Source organism: Erpetoichthys calabaricus, chromosome 8 (genome assembly GCF_900747795.2).
Source record: "Erpetoichthys calabaricus chromosome 8, fErpCal1.3, whole genome shotgun sequence".
Taxonomy (NCBI): Eukaryota; Metazoa; Chordata; class Cladistia; order Polypteriformes; family Polypteridae; genus Erpetoichthys; species Erpetoichthys calabaricus.
This window is the reverse complement of record NC_041401.2, coordinates 125,662,017-125,679,695: the sequence shown is the minus strand read 5'-3', so window position 1 is coordinate 125,679,695 and position 17,679 is coordinate 125,662,017. Positions and strand designations below refer to the sequence as shown.

Here is a 17,679-nt window from a genome sequence, read left to right as displayed (position 1 = left end):
ATACAGTCATAGTAGTAAGTTTTGTTAGGGCCAGTGGTATAGTCAGGATGACCTTTCAGGGTTCATGACAAGTCCAGGGCCTCAACAGGTCAAGATCGAGTCAAGAACTAGTCTGAGGAGGGTCTAAACAAAGTTTAAACAATAGTGAGATCAAGAACATTTCAAGAAAAAGCCTTAACTAAAATTCAAATGGTTCTAGTCCAGATGTGCTTATTCTCTGATGGAGTCGCTAAGATTTTCACCATTTGATGTATGAGGGAAGGGTCAACAACATGACACCAAAATGTAGTGTGAAACATGTTATTCTAATCCCAAACAAAAAATGTGACCATACTCCAAATTGCAAAAACTAACAAATCCATGTTTTTTAAGTTATTTATTTTTAAGTATTTTTGTAGAGAGATGTGTGAGATAAAAAAGGTTTGAGTTTAGATTACGCATACTTTTATTTGTAATTATCAAAAGACAAAGTGAAACCGCAAAGTGGAATCAAATTAGGCCATGTTATTTATTTAAAGTATAGGTTGTCAACTAGCATTACACTCAACACTCTAAAAATCAGTATGTAATAATATGTACACCCCCTATGAATTGTGTTGTGCATGTGTGAAAGGAAGCAAAAGTTACATTAAGCTGTTCTGATATTTCTCATTTCCATAGACTACTCAATATCAGATTTACAGTCAGGTCCATAAGTATTTTGACAGTGACACAATTTTAATGATTTTGTCTCTGTACACCACCACAATGTATTTGAAATTAAGCCATCATTATTTATGACGCTTCCATTCCCCTGTGAGTTACGGTCATCATCATTTTTTTTTCTTTTCTGGCTGAGGTCATTCATTGTTGGTGATGGCATGGCATTTCTACCACATGGTCACCAGAAGTGACAATGTACAATTTCTTGGTCACAACATTTTTTAAGATGACAATGCACTGTGCACTTCATCCAAATTTCTGGATGCAAAACAAAAATTTGTTGTGTGTATTGGTAGCAATAATAATGTTGACGGAAGTTACAATTTTTGCCTGCAATGAGTTTGGGTTTGTTTTACTTTTGCGTTTTTTTTTAACCCTCCTCACATTTCTGAACATAAATTTTGCTTTATTTTACTGCTGCTTGCCTTACTTAAAAACTGATAGTGCCTTTTTTAAATTCATAAAGAACAGTATATACCTACTGTTTGCCCTTAATTCCACATGAAACTTTTTTTTTTGTATCCCCTTGTAAAGCTGGGGCACAAAAACTCAAAAACAGATATGATACTCTGGAAGAGACCCAGTCTTATAAATCCCAATAAGGGAGAGAGGAAATTTAAGCACTGCTAGCTGAAAGAACACAACAGAATTTCAGTGCTTAATAATGCAGAAGACATGAAACACAATATAAACAATATTACAGAATTTTACAAAAACGTTAACAAAGAAAAATGACAAAATAATCAAAAACAAAAAGCAACAAAATAAATAGGCAAAGAGAACAAGGACCAGGGAAGTGTCCTAAATTAAAAATCAGGTTTTCGTTTATAGGTATCAAGTGTTTATATTTTCCACAGAACATTTTGTCAATCACATAGAATATTTATTTTTAGTGTTTTTACAAGATTTTTTTCTCAAAGTGCTTAGAATTGTCCAGCACCCTAAATTTCATAGAGCAATATTTGTTTTTTGAACATCTTTCAGTTTAATATGTTCATTTTCATTTTGAGGAAAAGTTGGACAACCTGACATTGGCCATAGCCTATAAAAAGGTCACTTTGTATACTAAGAAAAACTAGCCATTATTAATAGTTAGCAAATTTTGTTATTAAGTGTCTCTAAATCAGCTCAGTACCACTAAATGTATATGGGTGTATGGGTGTGAGTTGAACAGTCTTGAGTTAATCCCAAATATACAAATACAATGCAATGGTTGCTGCCAATTTCTGTGTTTCATTCATGTATGTTGTCATGTTGTTAATTTTAATGACTCCCCTTACCCGTAACAAGTGTGTGGCATATTTTATCATCTAGTGGCTATTCAGGATAGCAACACTCAGCTGTATGAATGTTAAATACTTTTGACTCCTTGGTGATAAAAAAGAGCAATAATTTGAAAATGTTGTTGTAATTGGGGAAAGGGGTACTTAGTTAACAGAACTTTTGGCTTTGCCAATTTGACTGTCCTTTTTACCTAACAGCATTAAAAATAAAAAAATAAATCTTACGTTCAGACCAGTATCTTTTATTTCACTACTCTTTTGCCTACCCCATTAATACCCTGTCATCTGCTGGTTTTAAGTCTTAAAACAAAAATACTCCTCTAGAATAGACACTTGTCGTCTTTGACCATAGTAAAAACATATGTATAATATTTTATCTAAAATCATCTGGGTAATGGTACAGCAGTGATTCCCCACAGTGGACATTAAGAACTATTTTTGTCATGTTTGAGTATGAGTTGTGATCATTGTTTGAAATATACTGTATATACATTTTCAATGCAAATGAGGCTTCTTTGTACTGGAAAGCCTTTATTTATCTCTGTAGTTTAAAATTTGGATTACTTTTGACAAAATACTGTCAAGATCAATGGTGTGCAGTAGAAATTTTCGTATCGTATATAATTTTTACCGTGGTTTAGTACATCAGGAAGCTGCCTTTATTACTTTTCACAAAAGAGAGGCGCATGATGGGGAGTGTGTGTTCCGTTACCTACAGACACGTCACAGCATACGACTGTGGAGATGGAAAAAGAAGGCGAAGACAGCTGCCTTACATTCCCGCGACAAACAAAATGAAGAGCTGGTTAGTTTTAGTTCAGTCAATCTAGATACAGCCATTATAGGAAGCCAGAGTGTATCTTGGCAGTATTAGGTACAAGACAGGAGCCAACCTTGAACAGAATGCCAGTCCCAGACACAGGGCACACTCATGGATACTGCATACTGACTCACAGCTGGTCATTTTACAGTTGCCAGTTACCTTGGTGCACACATCTTTGGGATGTGAAAGTATAAACATTGGCAAATGTAAAAACTCCACACAGTTCTTTTAATGTGCTAACCATACAATGTCATTGCACATTAATAATTACATATATGACATATTATTGAATATGTGAGGATATGTATGAATGTTGATTCCTTGCAAAATGTATTTAGTTCATGAAAGCATCATTGAACTGGTATCAGACTTGTCCTTTAACTTTACCATTTTATCCACCTTTCACATGCTACCTGATATCAACAACATCCTTCAATAAACTCATCATGTCTTTTACCCCACCTTTATAGCTTGGTCCTTTGGAAGCCTTACTTAACAGACAGCCATATAAATAAATTAAATAAATTTAATCAGGATAATCACCTTATCAAAGGTTCAATAATTTAAAAAATGCTTTGTTCATGTTAGTTCTAATTGTGTTTACTATGCTTTGATCTCATTAATTTTTCAGTATGTAGTAGTTTTTTTGTTCTGACTTCTGTTTTTGTCGGGCTTATGAGGTTTACCTTTTTTGATTTTGTGCCTACCTTTGTGGAATAAACCTGTTTTTATTTTAATTAATCATTTGGTTTCTAACACTGGCTCCTGTTAAGTGCTGTTGCAAAAGTCACTCATTCATTTCCACTAGCTGCCTGTTGTATGAGTGTCATGCAGTGAAAGCCTCATATTCTCTGGTGCGGTATCAGACATGCCAAAGAACCATCCCCATGGGTTGTGAAATTGATATTACATTAACATATATGGCAATATGGTATCTACCTTGTAGAAAGAGACAAATAGTTGAATGTGATAGGCACACAAGACATTTAAGAACATTAAGTCTCTTTCTAACTGGCACAGTAGCTGCATTTTGGCGAAACTGCTAAAATTTGTTGAAAGAATAATTTATCTATTTCACTTTACAAATGGTAATATATGCACATCAAACCAGGAATTTGTTTGTCCACAGCTATGTTGTTATTGTCTAAAATCAATTGGGAGCTAGCAAATGTGTGCCAAACAAGTTTAAGTGATGCTTTATGTTTAAATGTATCAAAATAATGTAGCTTGTTACAATTTATGTAAATTCATTTACATTTATGTGAATACATTGTTGAGATTCAACAAATAAAGGTTGTGTTTTGCGTTCATTTAATTTTGGTAAATTTGACCTTTATCATCAGTTGTTGCCATTTTGACAAAGTTAGTTGTTATGAGGCTGCACACTGCTACAATCATGATGGCCATCTTATTTAAGGCCAGAAAGCACCCAAGCTTTTCTTATATAAAGGAAAGTGTTTGTGAGAGAAGACTAATTGTTAAACAAAATAATTTAATGAATAATTTCAGGACTTTACTGTTTTTTTATTTATCAGTCTCAAGTTTTACCAGGTCCTGTAAGTTATCAAAGTTTAATTTCTTTTGTTTAGATCCATTGCTTTACCTCACTACTCTTTTTTTGGATTACCCTTAAAAAATCTCTGTTCTTCTGATTTTAATTACTGCCTTTAATCTGTTTTATGGATAGATTGAAACTGTGATAATACATATCAAATCTTTATATTAAATACTTGATATGATTTAGCAATGCATTTAATACAAACTGTCTAAACTGAGTTCAATCTTAAACCAGAGCTCTTCAGATTGTAATTGTGTTCCAAAAGATATTCAGACAGTCAAACCTTATTGCATACAGTACCATTTAGTAGAGCTAGGAGTAAAAAACAATACCTGATATTTTAGTATTTCTCTTAAGCATAAAGTATCTTATTGATAACTAACGATAAGTATTGTGTTTTGTTGTTTATACTTTAATGAATTTTTATAGTCTGTATTGGTACTTGCAGATCAAAACAGGTTGCACCCAAAGTTTCTTAAATATTACAGTGAACTCTTTTTCTTATGTGAGTGAAAAAGTACTTTGTGAGTAATTTTACTTTGGTTTTTTGTTGTTGTTGTTGATGGCTAAACATTAGCATGGCTATAGATATTCAAGTATTAAATTATTATTATGTATTTATTTTTTCATTTTGTTTTTCATAATGTTATACTGTATGAAGGAAAGAAACTGATATGAAACAAGCAATTCACAGGCATTACTGAATAAAAATCACATAATCAGATAACAAATATACATTTTACAAATGTAAAAATTGATCTAACAAGACAGGGCTATGTCAAGGTAATATACTGATGGTTGATATGTAACTTAACAGCATTTTCAACCATCACCACATTAAGACTGAGATACTTGAATTCCAATTTGATAAAGATTTAATTAGGATGAACAGGCACTTTTACTTTAGACAAATAAAAGAAACAGTGAATTACAATAAATTACATAATTGAACTGCATATATAAAATACTGCAAAACATTGAAAGAACTGCAATGTTATCATATTGTGACCTACTTATCTTGACTTGATTTTATTCCTCAACCCTAGTTTTAAAAATCAGTTTCTATTCCATTTTGCTTTGGTTATATAAATTTACCTAAAACTCACTGTTCTAACTCGTTTTCAGCACCTTCATTTCTGTATGTAGAGGCCATCATTATGACATCACACACCTTCCTTTAATCATTTGTTTTCTTTCAACAGCACCCACTAGACCCTGCTGATTGATCATTCAGCACTTATGACCTCCTGGAATTCTGAGACACATGTGACAAAAACCATTTGCAGTGGACTTTAAAAATGGATTCATATACTTCTGACCAATAGGACAGAGACATGGTGTGGAGCAGCTGCTGTAAAAACACAAATCCAGTAAGTACGTTCAAATCAAGGAGCTAAATAAATTGTAGGTCTAGAAACAATAACGTGTTTTGGTACACTGTACATTATTAGGAAAAATGACAGTTTTATTCTAGGTTCTTTAATGTTCTTCTGTGTTCTTTCTTGTTAGAAACTGATGTTTCTAAGTCACAATGAACACTGTTTCTAATTCACTTTGACTTTTTTTTTGCATTAAAATTTAGCAATATGTAAAATGTACTGATCCAAATAACCAATCAAGTGTAGTGACTGTAGTCTTCTTATCACTGTGATGAGACAGGATGAAGAATATTTGTGGCTTGCAGTATTAAAGTCAGTAAAATGAAGAGGCTTTCTGATGCCTTTGTGAGATTGTTAGTAAAAACAAAATTTTTGCCATATGAAGAAAATAAAGAACATGATTCATTATACATCCATCCATACATCCATTTTCCAACCCGCTATATCCTAACACAGGGTCACGGGTGCTAATCCCAGTCAACACAGAGTGCAAGGCAGGAACAAATTCCGGGCAAGGTGCCAGTCCACCGCAGGACACACCCACACACCAAGCACACACTAGGGACAATTTAGGATCGCCAATACACCTCACCTGCATGTGTTTGGACTGTGGGAGAAAACCGGAGCACCTGGAGGAAACCCACGCAGACACGGGGAGAACATGAAAACTCTACGCAGGGAGGACCTGGGAAGCGAACCCAGGTCTCCTTACTGCGAGGCAGCAGCGCTACCACTGCACCACCGTTCCGCCCATTCATTATACAGTATGAGAAAATTAAACGATAGTAAAAAGAAACAGGGCTCAAAGCAGCCATGAAAAGCTCAGTTAAACCAAGCCACAATACATTACAGGCCACAATCACACACTCCCAGAGACTTACTCATGTAGGGTCAATTTAGAATCATCAGTTAACCTAACCTACATGTCTTTGTAGCTATGAAGAGAAATCCAGTGTATCAGGAAAGAGAAACCCATCTAAATGGTACCAAAGTAGGCCTAGGACTCAGATTTCACAATCTTTTTTTGGGGAAAATCATATATGAGTAACAAATATGCACATTCAGATTTTATTTACCAAAAAAACTAGCATTATTTATATTACTAAGTGTTTAGTGGGTAAGCTGTTTTTTGTTGTTTAGATATTCCATCCAAAGATGAAGATGTGATGACAGTGACCATTCAAAATCTTTATACCATTAAGAATTAAATATTTAACTTTCCATGTTGTGATCAAATGTTTATTGAATCAAGTTTTAAAAAACTTAAACCACCTGATAATTACCCAGCCCACCTGACTTCAGTGCAAACAGGAAAATTGTGGTGTTATTTTTAAAAACAATCTAAAGTAACATAAAATATTCTTGTGCATGCCTATGACTGCATGGTTTTGTTGCAACTAATTGCTGAGACAAATTTTTATTAACATGTTTTTAATGATATGTCTTGGTTCCATTTTTTAAATCTTTCAAAATCTTTGTTTTGAATAAATAGATGAATATACTTCCTTAAATCAGGGTTTAATTGCTGTTATTGTGTTGCCAGTTGTCTTGATGAATAGGTTAATAACAAATTACAGAAGACTGCTGATATCTTCTCTAATAGAGAATAATCTTTTAAATTTCAGTTTTTATTATAATCACTTTGTTTTTTAGTCATTTAGTGCAAAACCAGACTTTATGGTTTTATCTACCAGCTTATTATGAACTTTAAGTGCTTAGCTTATTAGGAAATATTAAGAAAGTTGTTACTATTATACTCACTAGTCTTGATGTGCTTTTCTGCTCTAGTTCCTTGATTTTACAGATTCTCCAGTGCTCCTTATGCTTCATACTGTATGATTATAACCTTGTGTGTTAAACAACAACAATAAGTTGTATTTGCCTTTTTTGTGTGTTTCCCACTTTTAAATGTGCTGACTTCTGTTTGTCACAACTGTCCCATGGCAATCTGTCTGTCTGTAACACTGTATCAATACAAAACCATGTCAGGCACAGTATCATTGTTCACTTGTCCAGCTACATAGTATCATCCACACACTACAACAGGTTCAGCCTACACTATTTATGGCATTTGCACATGTTCCCTATGCCTGCATGAGTTTTGCTCAAGATACTGTAATATTCTCAAATTTAGATAAATATGACATCACTACTAAAACTTTAACTCCATAACCCTGATGTTAAAAGTCTTTTATTAAATAAAATATTTTCAAATGCCGTATTTCTTTAATGCAACACACCAGAAATGCAAGATTTTAAATTAATAGCTAATTCCTATAAAGATGTATAGGTTAGGTAAATTGATGATTCCAGACTGAGTCTGAGTAAGATCCAGTGCAGGAATTAGAGCTGCAGCTCCTGGCACCTGGTTTGAACTTCTGACACTGATTTTTAGAGTTTGTGTATCTTCTCAATATCTGTACATTTCCTCTAGGTAGCACAGTTTTTTTTTTCCCCATGTATGTTATGTTAATTGATGGCTCTCGATTGGCCCGGTATGTGCGAGTTACTTTTGGGCCTCTGATGAGGAAAAAAAGACTGATAAATAGTAACATGTCTTTAAAAAGTTTTAATGAACAGCAAATGATAATTCTAAATTTGTAGACTGAGTGTAAAAACTGAAAGTAAAAGTTTAAGATATATAATGTGCCCAAAAACAAGATATTAGCTGCACTAAAGGCACAATGAATCTCTTTGATTAAGCTGAAAATTACTGCTTTAAGATTTCATAAATCTTATTTACAAGTTTTATTTTAGTTTTATCATTGTCAAAATGGTATATGTTATGTGTGCAACCTTTTCAATAATATATTATATGAACAAAGTATTGGGACACACCTCTTAATTATTAAATTCAGGTGTTTCAATGAGACCCATTGCCACTGGTTTATAAAATCAAGCACCTAGCCATGCAGTCTCCATTTACAAACATTGTGAAACACATTGGAATGTTCTGAAGAGCTCAGTGACTTCAAGCGTGGTACTGTGATAAGATGCAACCCTTGCAATAAGACGGTTTGTGAAATTTCATCCCTGCTAGATATTCCACGGTCAGCTGTAAGTGGTATGCGTTTAGGAACAACAGCAACTCAACCAAGAAGCGGAAGACCACATAAAGTCACACAGTGAGGTCAATGACTGCTAAGGTGCAGTTTGTGTAAAAGTCGCCAATGCTCTGCTAATTCCATAGCTGAAGAGTTCCAAACTTCCACTGCCATTAATGTAAGCAAAAAAAATGTGCAGCTGGAGCTTCATGGAATGGGTTTCCATGGCTGAGCAGCTGCATGCAAGCCTCATATCACTAAGGATGAAGTGGTGAAAACGTGATCTATGGAGTGACGAATCATGCTTCTTTGTTTGGCAGTCAAATGGGTGAGTCTGGGTTTGGCGGATGCCGGGAGAATGTTACCTGCCTGACTGGTTTGTGCCAACTGTGAAGTTTGGTGGAGGAGGGATAATGGCTGTTTTTCAGGTTTTGGGCTAGGCCCCTTACTTCCAGTGAACAGCAATGTCAATGCTTGAGCATACCAAGACATTTTGGACAATGCTATGCTTCCAACATTTTGGAAACAGTTTGGGGAAGGCCCTTTTCTATACCAGCATGATTGTGCCCCAGTGCACGAAGCAAGGTCCATAAAGACATGGTTGGAAGAGTTTGGTGTAGAGAACCTTGACTGGCCCACACACTGCCCTGACCTCAACCCCATCAAACACCTTTGGGATGAACTGGAATAGAAATTGCAAGCCAAGGCTTCTCGTCCACCCCTCCTTTAACTGCCACCTTATCATGGTGGAGGGGTTTGCGTGTCCCAATGATCCTAGGAGCTCTGTTGTCCGGGGCTTTATGCCCCTGGTAGGGTCACCCAAGGCAAACTGGTCCTAGGTGAGGGATGAGACAAAGAGCGGTTCAAACCTCCTATGATGAAAGAAAACTTTGGACGGCGTTTTCCCTTGGTCACCGGGGCCCCCCTCTGGAGCCAGGCCTGGAGGTGGGGCTCGATGGCGAGTGCCTGGTGGCCGGGCCTGCACCCATGGGGCTCGGCCGGGCATAGCCCGAAGAGGCAACATGGGTCCCCCTTCTCATGGGCTCACCACCTATGAGAGGGGCCAAGGAGGTCTGGTGCAGTCTGATTTGGGTGGTGGCCGAAGGCAGGGACCTTGGCAGTCCGATACTCGGCTACAGAAGCTGGCTCTTGGGACGTGGAATGTCACCTCTCTGAAGGGGAAGGAGCCTGAGCTAGTGCGCGAGGTTGAGAGGTTCCGGCTAGATATAGTCGGACTCACCTCGACGCACACCTTGGACTCTGGAACCAATCTCCTTGAGAAGGGCTGGACTCTGTACCACTCTGGAGTTGCCCCCGGTGAGAGGCGCCGAGCGGGTGTGGGTATACTTATTGCCCCCCGACTTGGAGCCTGTTCATTGGGGTTTACCCTGGTAGATGAGAAGGTAGCCCCCCTCCGCCTTCAGGTGGGGGGATGGGTCCTAACTGTTGTTTGTGTGTATGCACCGAACAGCAGTTCGGAGTACCCACCCTTTTTGGAGTCCCTGGAGGGGGGTGCTAGAGGGCATACCTTCTGGGGACTCCCTCGTTCTGCTGGGAGACTTCAATGCTCACGTGGGCAATGACAGTGAGACCTGGAAGGGTGTGATTGGGAGGAATGGCACCCCCGATCTGAACCCGAGCGGTGTTTTGTTATTGGACTTCTGTGCTCGTCACGGATTGTCCGTAACGAACACCGTGTTCAAGCATAGGGGTGTTCATATGTGCACTTGGCACCAGGACACCCTAGGCCTCAGTTCGATAATAGACTTTGTGGTCGTGTCATCGGACTTGCGGCCACATGTCTTGGACACTCGGGTGAAGAGAGGGGTGGAGCTGTCAACTGATCACCACCTGGTGGTGAGTTGGCTTCGATGGTGGGGGAGGATGCCGGTCAGGCCTGGTAGGCCCAAACGTGTTGTGAGGGTCTGCTGGGAAGGTCTGGCAGAGCCCCCTGTCAGAAGTAGCTTCAACTCCCACCTCCGGCAGAACTTCGACCACATCCCGAGGGAGGTGGGGGACATTGAGTCCGAATGGGCCATGTTCCGTGCCTCTATTGTTGAGGCGGCTGACCAGAGCTGTGGCAGTAAGGTGGTCGGTGCCTGTCGTGGCGGCAATCCCCGAACCCGTTGGTGGACACCGGCGGTGAGGGATGCTGTCAAGCTGAAGAAGGAGTCCTACAGGACCCTTTTGTCCTGTGGGACTCTGGAGACAGCTGATAGGTACCGGCAGGCCAAGCGGAATGCGGCTTTGGTGATTGCTGAGGCAAAAACTCGGGCGTGGGAGGAGTTTGGGGAAGCCATGGAGAACGACTTTCGGACGGCTTTGAGGAGATTCTGGTCCACCGTCCGGCGTCTCAGGAGGGGGAAGCAGTGCAGTGTCAACACTGTATATGGTGGTGATGGTGTGCTGCTGACCTCGACTCGGGACATTGTGGGTCGGTGGGCTGAGTACTTCGAAGACCTCCTCAATCCCACTAACATGCCTTCCTATATGGAAGCAGAGCCTGGGGACTCAGAGGTGGACTCCCCCATCTCTGGGACTGAGGTCACCGAGGTGGTCAAAAAACTCCTTGGTGGCAGGGCCCCGGGGGTGGATGAGATACGCCCGGAGTTCCTCAAGGCTCTGGATGTTGTAGGACTGTCTTGGTTGACACGCCTCTGCAACATCGCATGGACATCAGGGACAGTGCCTCTGGATTGGCAGACCGGGGTGGTGGTCCCCCTCTTTAAGAAAGGGGACCGGAGGGTGTGTTCCAACTACAGAGGGATCACACTCTTCAGCCTCCCTGGAAAAGTCTGTCCGGGGGTCCTGGAGAGGAGGGTCCGTTGGATAGTCGAGCCTCGGATTCAGGAGGAACAGTGTGGTTTTCGTCCTGGTCGCGGAACAGTGGACCAGCTCTACACCCTTAGCAGGGTCCTAGAGGGTGCATGGGAGTTTGCCCAACCAGTCTACATGTGTTTTGTGGACTTGGAAAAGGCATTCGACCGTGTCCCTCGGGGAATCCTGTGGGGGGTACTCCGAGAGTATGGGGTACCGGACCCCCTGATAAGGGCTGTTCGGTCCCTGTACGATCGGTGCCAGAGCTTGGTCCGCATTGCCGGCAGTAAGTTGAACCCGTTTCCAGTGAGAGTTGGACTCCGCCAGGGCTGCCCTTTGTCACAGATTCTGTTCATAACTTTTATGGACAGAATTTCTAGGCGCAGCCAGGGCGTTGAGGGGGTCCGGTTTGGTGGACTCAGGATTGGGTCACTGCTTTTTGCAGATGATGTTGTCCTGTTTGCTTCATCAGGCAGTGATCTTCAACTCTCTCTGGATCGGTTTGCAGCCGAGTGTGAAGCGGCTGGGATGGGAATCAGCACCTCCAAATCCGAGACCATGGTCCTCAGCCGGAAAAGGGTGGAGTGCCCTCTCAGGGTTGGTAGCGAGATTCTGCCCCAAGTGGAGGAGTTCAAGTATCTCGGGGTCTTGTTCACGAGTGAGGGAAGAATGGAGCGTGAGATCGACAGGCGGATCGGTGCGGCATCCGCAGTAATACGGGCTCTGCATCGGTCTGTTGTGGTGAAAAAGGAGCTGATCCACAAGGCGAAGCTCTCAATTTACCAGTCGATCTATGTTCCTACCCTCACCTATGGTCATGAGCTATGGGTAGTGACCGAAAGAACGAGATCGCGAATACAAGTGGCTGAAATGAGTTTCCTCCGCAGGGTGTCTGGGCTTTCCTTTAAAGATAGGGTGAGAAGCTCAGTCATCCAGGAGGGGCTCAGAGTAGAGCCGCTGCTCCTCCTCATCGAGAGGAGTCATTGGAGGTGGCTTGGGCATCTGATCAGGATGCCTCCTGGACGCCTCCCTGGTGAAGTGTTCCGGGCACGTCTAACCGGGAGGAGGCCCCGGGGAAGACCCAGGACACGCTGGAGAGACTATGTCTCTCGGCTGGCCTGGAAACGCCTTGGGATTCTCCCGGAAGAGCTAGAAGAAGTGGCCGGGGAGAGGGAAGTCTGGGCATCTCTGCTCAAGCTGCTGCCCCCGCAACCCGACCTCGGATAAGCGGAAGAGGATGGATGGATGGATGGATGGATGGATAGCTTCTCGTCCAACATCAGTGCCTGACCTCATAAATGCTCTACAGAATGAATAGGCACCAATTCCCACAGAAACAGAGGAGTGGAAGTTGTTATAGCTGCAAAGGGGGTCTTTGAATGCAATGTCATTAAAGTCTCTGTTGGCGTAATGGTCAGGCGTCCTAATAACTTGTCCATATAGTGTATCTGCTTGTCTTTATTTGTTTTATTTTCATGGTAGGACATCTCAAATTGTGCACTGAGGTCCTTCCTTCCAAAGTTATAGTTTTGCTTTTTGTAGTAGTTTTTATTTTTATATTATTTCTGATCTTACTTGTAGTACTAGGGTGTTGTACCATGTTAGCCATTATGAATGTAGAGAAAAGCCAAGCAAAATGACACCTTTTATTGGCTAACTAAAAAGATTACAATATGCAAGCTTTCGAGGCAACTCAGGCCCCTTATTCAGGCAAGATGTAATCATTGTGATCTTACTTGGAAATCCAGTTTAGTTTTAGTTAGTCTCATTCTGTATTTTTAGTTTTAGTTTAGTTTTTATTTCACAAAAGCATTCATTTTATTTCTATATATATATTACATTCAGTTTTAGTTTTGGTATGGTTAAACATATATTATGGAGTCAAGTTTTGTATCATAATTGGACAGATTTGTAAACTTAATTGGTTTAGATTTATTCGTTTAATGTTAATATTGACTTAAAGGTACATCTCATTAAAGGCAATCAGAAACTAAACCACTTACTGAATATTAACAATTTTATAAAATTCCTACATATTTTGACCATTTGTACTGAACAAACTGCACTTTGCATGCATATTATAAATCTGAATTTAACTTGAATAAAGCAAACAACAAATAGTACTTCTTTCTCCATTACTCAATTTACTTTTTTACTTTTCCACCATATTATTTACTCATACAGCACAAGGCATGTTAAATTTGAAGTTAAGAGCAGTAGAACATTTTCTGAGCAATGGAATGTTGCATTGTCTTGTAAACATGCCAGTTTCAATGAATGAATTAATTTAGCCATCTTTGCCTTTTTAAGTTGGACTTAGTTTGTTTCCCAAGCTGCTGCTCTTTGCAAATATGCTTAAGGCTGTTGTCTTGCATTATTTGGACTTGGACTTGCATCTGTGCTGTGATTGTTAGTACTTTTTGACCTTTGTCAATCTTTGCCCGGTAATAGTTCATAGTCCAATTTGTGGTGACTCTATATGTTAAGGTTTTGGTTTTTTTTTACCTTTAATCGATCCAATACACAGAATGTCCTGCACCAAAACTATGGACTTACAATTTCATTTTCAGTTTTGTATTAAAAAAAAAAACTGCAATACAGGGCTTTGTTGTTTTGTACTGTCCATGTTGATCTCTAAGGGCATCTCAGTCAGAGATGGCTTATATACAGAATTATGCCACTTACAGGCTGAACAGTTATGAGAAATCAAAATATAGATTTGGCTGTGTTCTAATAGATATGATCATGAAACCCAGGCAGTGACTTAGGGAGTACATGGGCCCTTAGGCCTGAGTCATTGTTCAGACTCCACCTAGCTACAGTATACTGAGGGAACCACATTAAAACTAGTATGTAGTGTCAACGATTAGGAGCAGCTGAGACATTAATAACTACTGCACATGAACTGCAAGCATTCCATGATCAGAGAGCGAGAGCTGGCAAGAGGGGAATGGAGACGTATAAAATGACAGAAACAACATCTTAGATTATGAGGAATATGTTAAGTGTATATATATGATATGTCAAACTTTAACAACAAAAAGAGAATAATGCTTCATTATCAACTTTGAGAGATGGAGAGAGACAGAATGAAAGGAGGGAGGCAAAAATATTTCAGACATGACTCTGGCACAAAATTACTTTCACAGTATTACATAGTTTCAATTGTGAATGTAGCACTAAGAAAGAAATCATTACAAAAATAAATATGAATGAAATAAACAAATAAGAAAACACTTTAGCAGGTTTAGTTTGTTTACCAGTTTGAAGATTCTCTGATCTTTTGTCAGCCTAACGAAAAACTTTATTTGTTGCTCAGTAGTGATACAGCAAACTCAGTAATTATATGATGTTTGGATAGCTCCATTGCCAAATGACCTTTTGAAAAACACATGTGATTAGTAAACCACTCTGCTCTGTCCAGATATGTGGACCTAGTGAATTTATCAGTGCATCAAATAACAGTTTTATTTTCAAAACTAATTTCTCCTGTGAGATGTGACATGTAAATTGTTGTCATCAAAATACATCTACCTGGTAAATAAACTTAGAAGAAATAGCTTTTGAATTATGCCATGGTCTACAAGAAGTGCAAAGAAAGCCAGCACCTTATAACGACTGGCATCAGACTACACGTTCACTTATAACTTGAATTCTATAAGAGATCATCTGTATCTGATACTTCTCCTTCGCGAATAGGAGACCCAGTGAACGGCCACTCTGAAAGTTGTGTAACTCTTGTTACACAATGCACATTTAGAAGTGGGATCATAATTTACCAGTTGAACAAAATCATCACCTTCATATGTTTCACTAACACTACACCTAGAAAGTATCATGCGGTCAATTTATGAAGAATTAACTATTATCACGCAATAAATCACTTTCCTCTTCACATGCTTTCTGTTCTGACCTCCCATATTTAACTTGCCCTGTCTGTTTCAACAGCCACTCTCCATCACTAGCTGCTGTTCACTGGAGTCACATTAACTCTGGGAAAACTATGTGTGAGTTTAGATAGCAATGGATGAGTTATTTCAGGGATAATGATAAGAGGATTAAAGACAACTTGAACAGCAAGTCTAACAACAGGAATGTTTCTTTGAAAAACAAAGTCCAAATATATTTTCATATATTTAGATTAATTTTGGAGTTGCTGCAGCCCAGGTTAGCCAATGTGTTAAGTCTGGTTATGAAAAAAATTATTTTTTGTAGTTTATTAGGCCTATTTGATTTCATTTATTCTCTTCAGGTATTTTATAGTTTTATAGTTTTAGTTTTATGTCTAGGCTTTATTAATATCTTATTTCAGTTTATGTTTTTTTTAATAGTTTTCATCTTAGTTTTAATTTTGTGTTTTTGATCATTACCCTGCTTCCTTCATTAAGCATTGATTTTTTTTAAATCAGTCACAGGCCAATTGTTTAATTTCCTTGTAAAGCATAATATTGAAAGAAAGCAGACTTAGATGAAAGAATCACTCTGTTATATTCAAAAATAGTTCATTAAATGCCACTTAGAATTTAGAATAAAATGAAAAGTAACAGGGCGGCATGGTGGCGCTGCTGCCTCGCAGTTGGGAGATCTGGGGACCTGGGTTCGCTTCCCGGGTCCTCCCTGCGTGGAGTTTGCATGTTCTCCCCGTGTCTGCGTGGGTTTCCTCCGGGGGCTCTGGTTTCCTCCCACAGTCCAAAGACATGCAGGTTAGGTGGATTGGCGATTCTAAATTGGCCCTAGTGTGTGCTTGGTGTTTGTGTGTGTCCTGTGGTGGGTTGGCACCCTGTCTGGGATTGGTTCCTGCCCTGTGTTGGCTGGGATTGGCTCCAGCAGACCCCCGTGACCCTGTGTTCGGATTCAGCGGGTTGGAAAATGGATGGATGGATGAAAAGTAACAATGCAGACAAAGTACACCAATAATATACTGTATTTTTATTACATTTCTTAAGGTTGGGATATCTCTAAATGCGTATTAAATTTGATTACAAAAAAAATTAAGAAACTTTCTTGTAATAAATTGAAAAGCAAATTTAACTAGACAATAAATACATTATGAGAGCAAAATCACATGATGAATTAAAATAGTATGCTAACTTGGCCTTTAGTATCCAGTGTTTTTTTTTTATTGGCATTTTAAGTACAAACCATTAAAAAAGAATAAAGATTATTTCTGATGCCAAAAAACATAAACTAAATAATGCAGTTGTTGCTAAGTTTCATAGAGGCAAATGTTCATAAAAGATACAGTTTACTCTATCTCTGGGAGGTCCCTTAACCTAGATCTTTTACACAAGTTTATAGCACTAGTATAGCACTAGTAAGCCCACAAAAGTGATAAATGCTTTGCCTTTTGGAACTGGTTTTGAGGCAGAAGTAATCAGGGTTTTTAAGTTGTTTGTCTTTGTTGATTGGTTGAGTGTTTTATCTTGTCCATCCTTTCACTGTAAGACCTTGGTAATATTACAAGTGTTTCTCTTAAAGTCTGTAGTATAGCTATGTTGTGCCCTTCTCACAGAACTATTCTAAATCAACTATGGTTTTAATTTTAAACAAGGAGGGTATTTGACATGTTTGAAACAGCTATGCTCCTGCTTGTTTAATGGAGGGCTTGTGGTCAGTCATAAGGAAATAACACAACGCAGATCTTACACCTCTATCTTTTGATTTATTGATGTATAGCCTATTGGTTATTATTAAATAAGATTGGAAGGATGAGCATACTGCTCTGTGTTCAGTCTTGTTCTTCATTATTTGACTGGCCTCATTTAGGAAGTATATCGCTGAAAGTGAATATTTATTAAATTGTGTGATCTGAAAGAATAACAAAGGATATGTAAAATCTTTAACTGTCTTTATTGAATGACAATATCATAATGTTTGAAAATATATTGTAATGAAGTATAAATGGAAAACACAATACATAACAAAATATTCTTAAGCCTGCCTTGTACTAAGTATCCTGGCCTCAAGTGTGGGACTAATCCTGGACAGGGCAACAGTTCACCATAGCCCTCATATACACCTCAGAATTGCAAATTAACCTAACACATGTGTCTTAGGGGATGTGGAGCTAAAA

The 17,679-nt window shown here is 39.0% G+C and overlaps 1 protein-coding gene across 4 annotated transcripts in view; it reads left to right on the top strand.

The window, feature by feature from the left end:
- Positions 1-17,679, top strand: part of tp73 (tumor protein p73) — a 163,864-nt gene that overhangs the window by 14,706 nt on the left and 131,479 nt on the right. For all 4 annotated transcript variants that reach the window (XM_051931289.1, XM_028807452.2, XM_051931288.1 and 1 more), the window contains exon 2: positions 5,569-5,736. The gene's annotated coding sequence lies outside the window, so the exon portion shown is untranslated. The remainder of the gene's footprint in view (positions 1-5,568; positions 5,737-17,679) is intronic.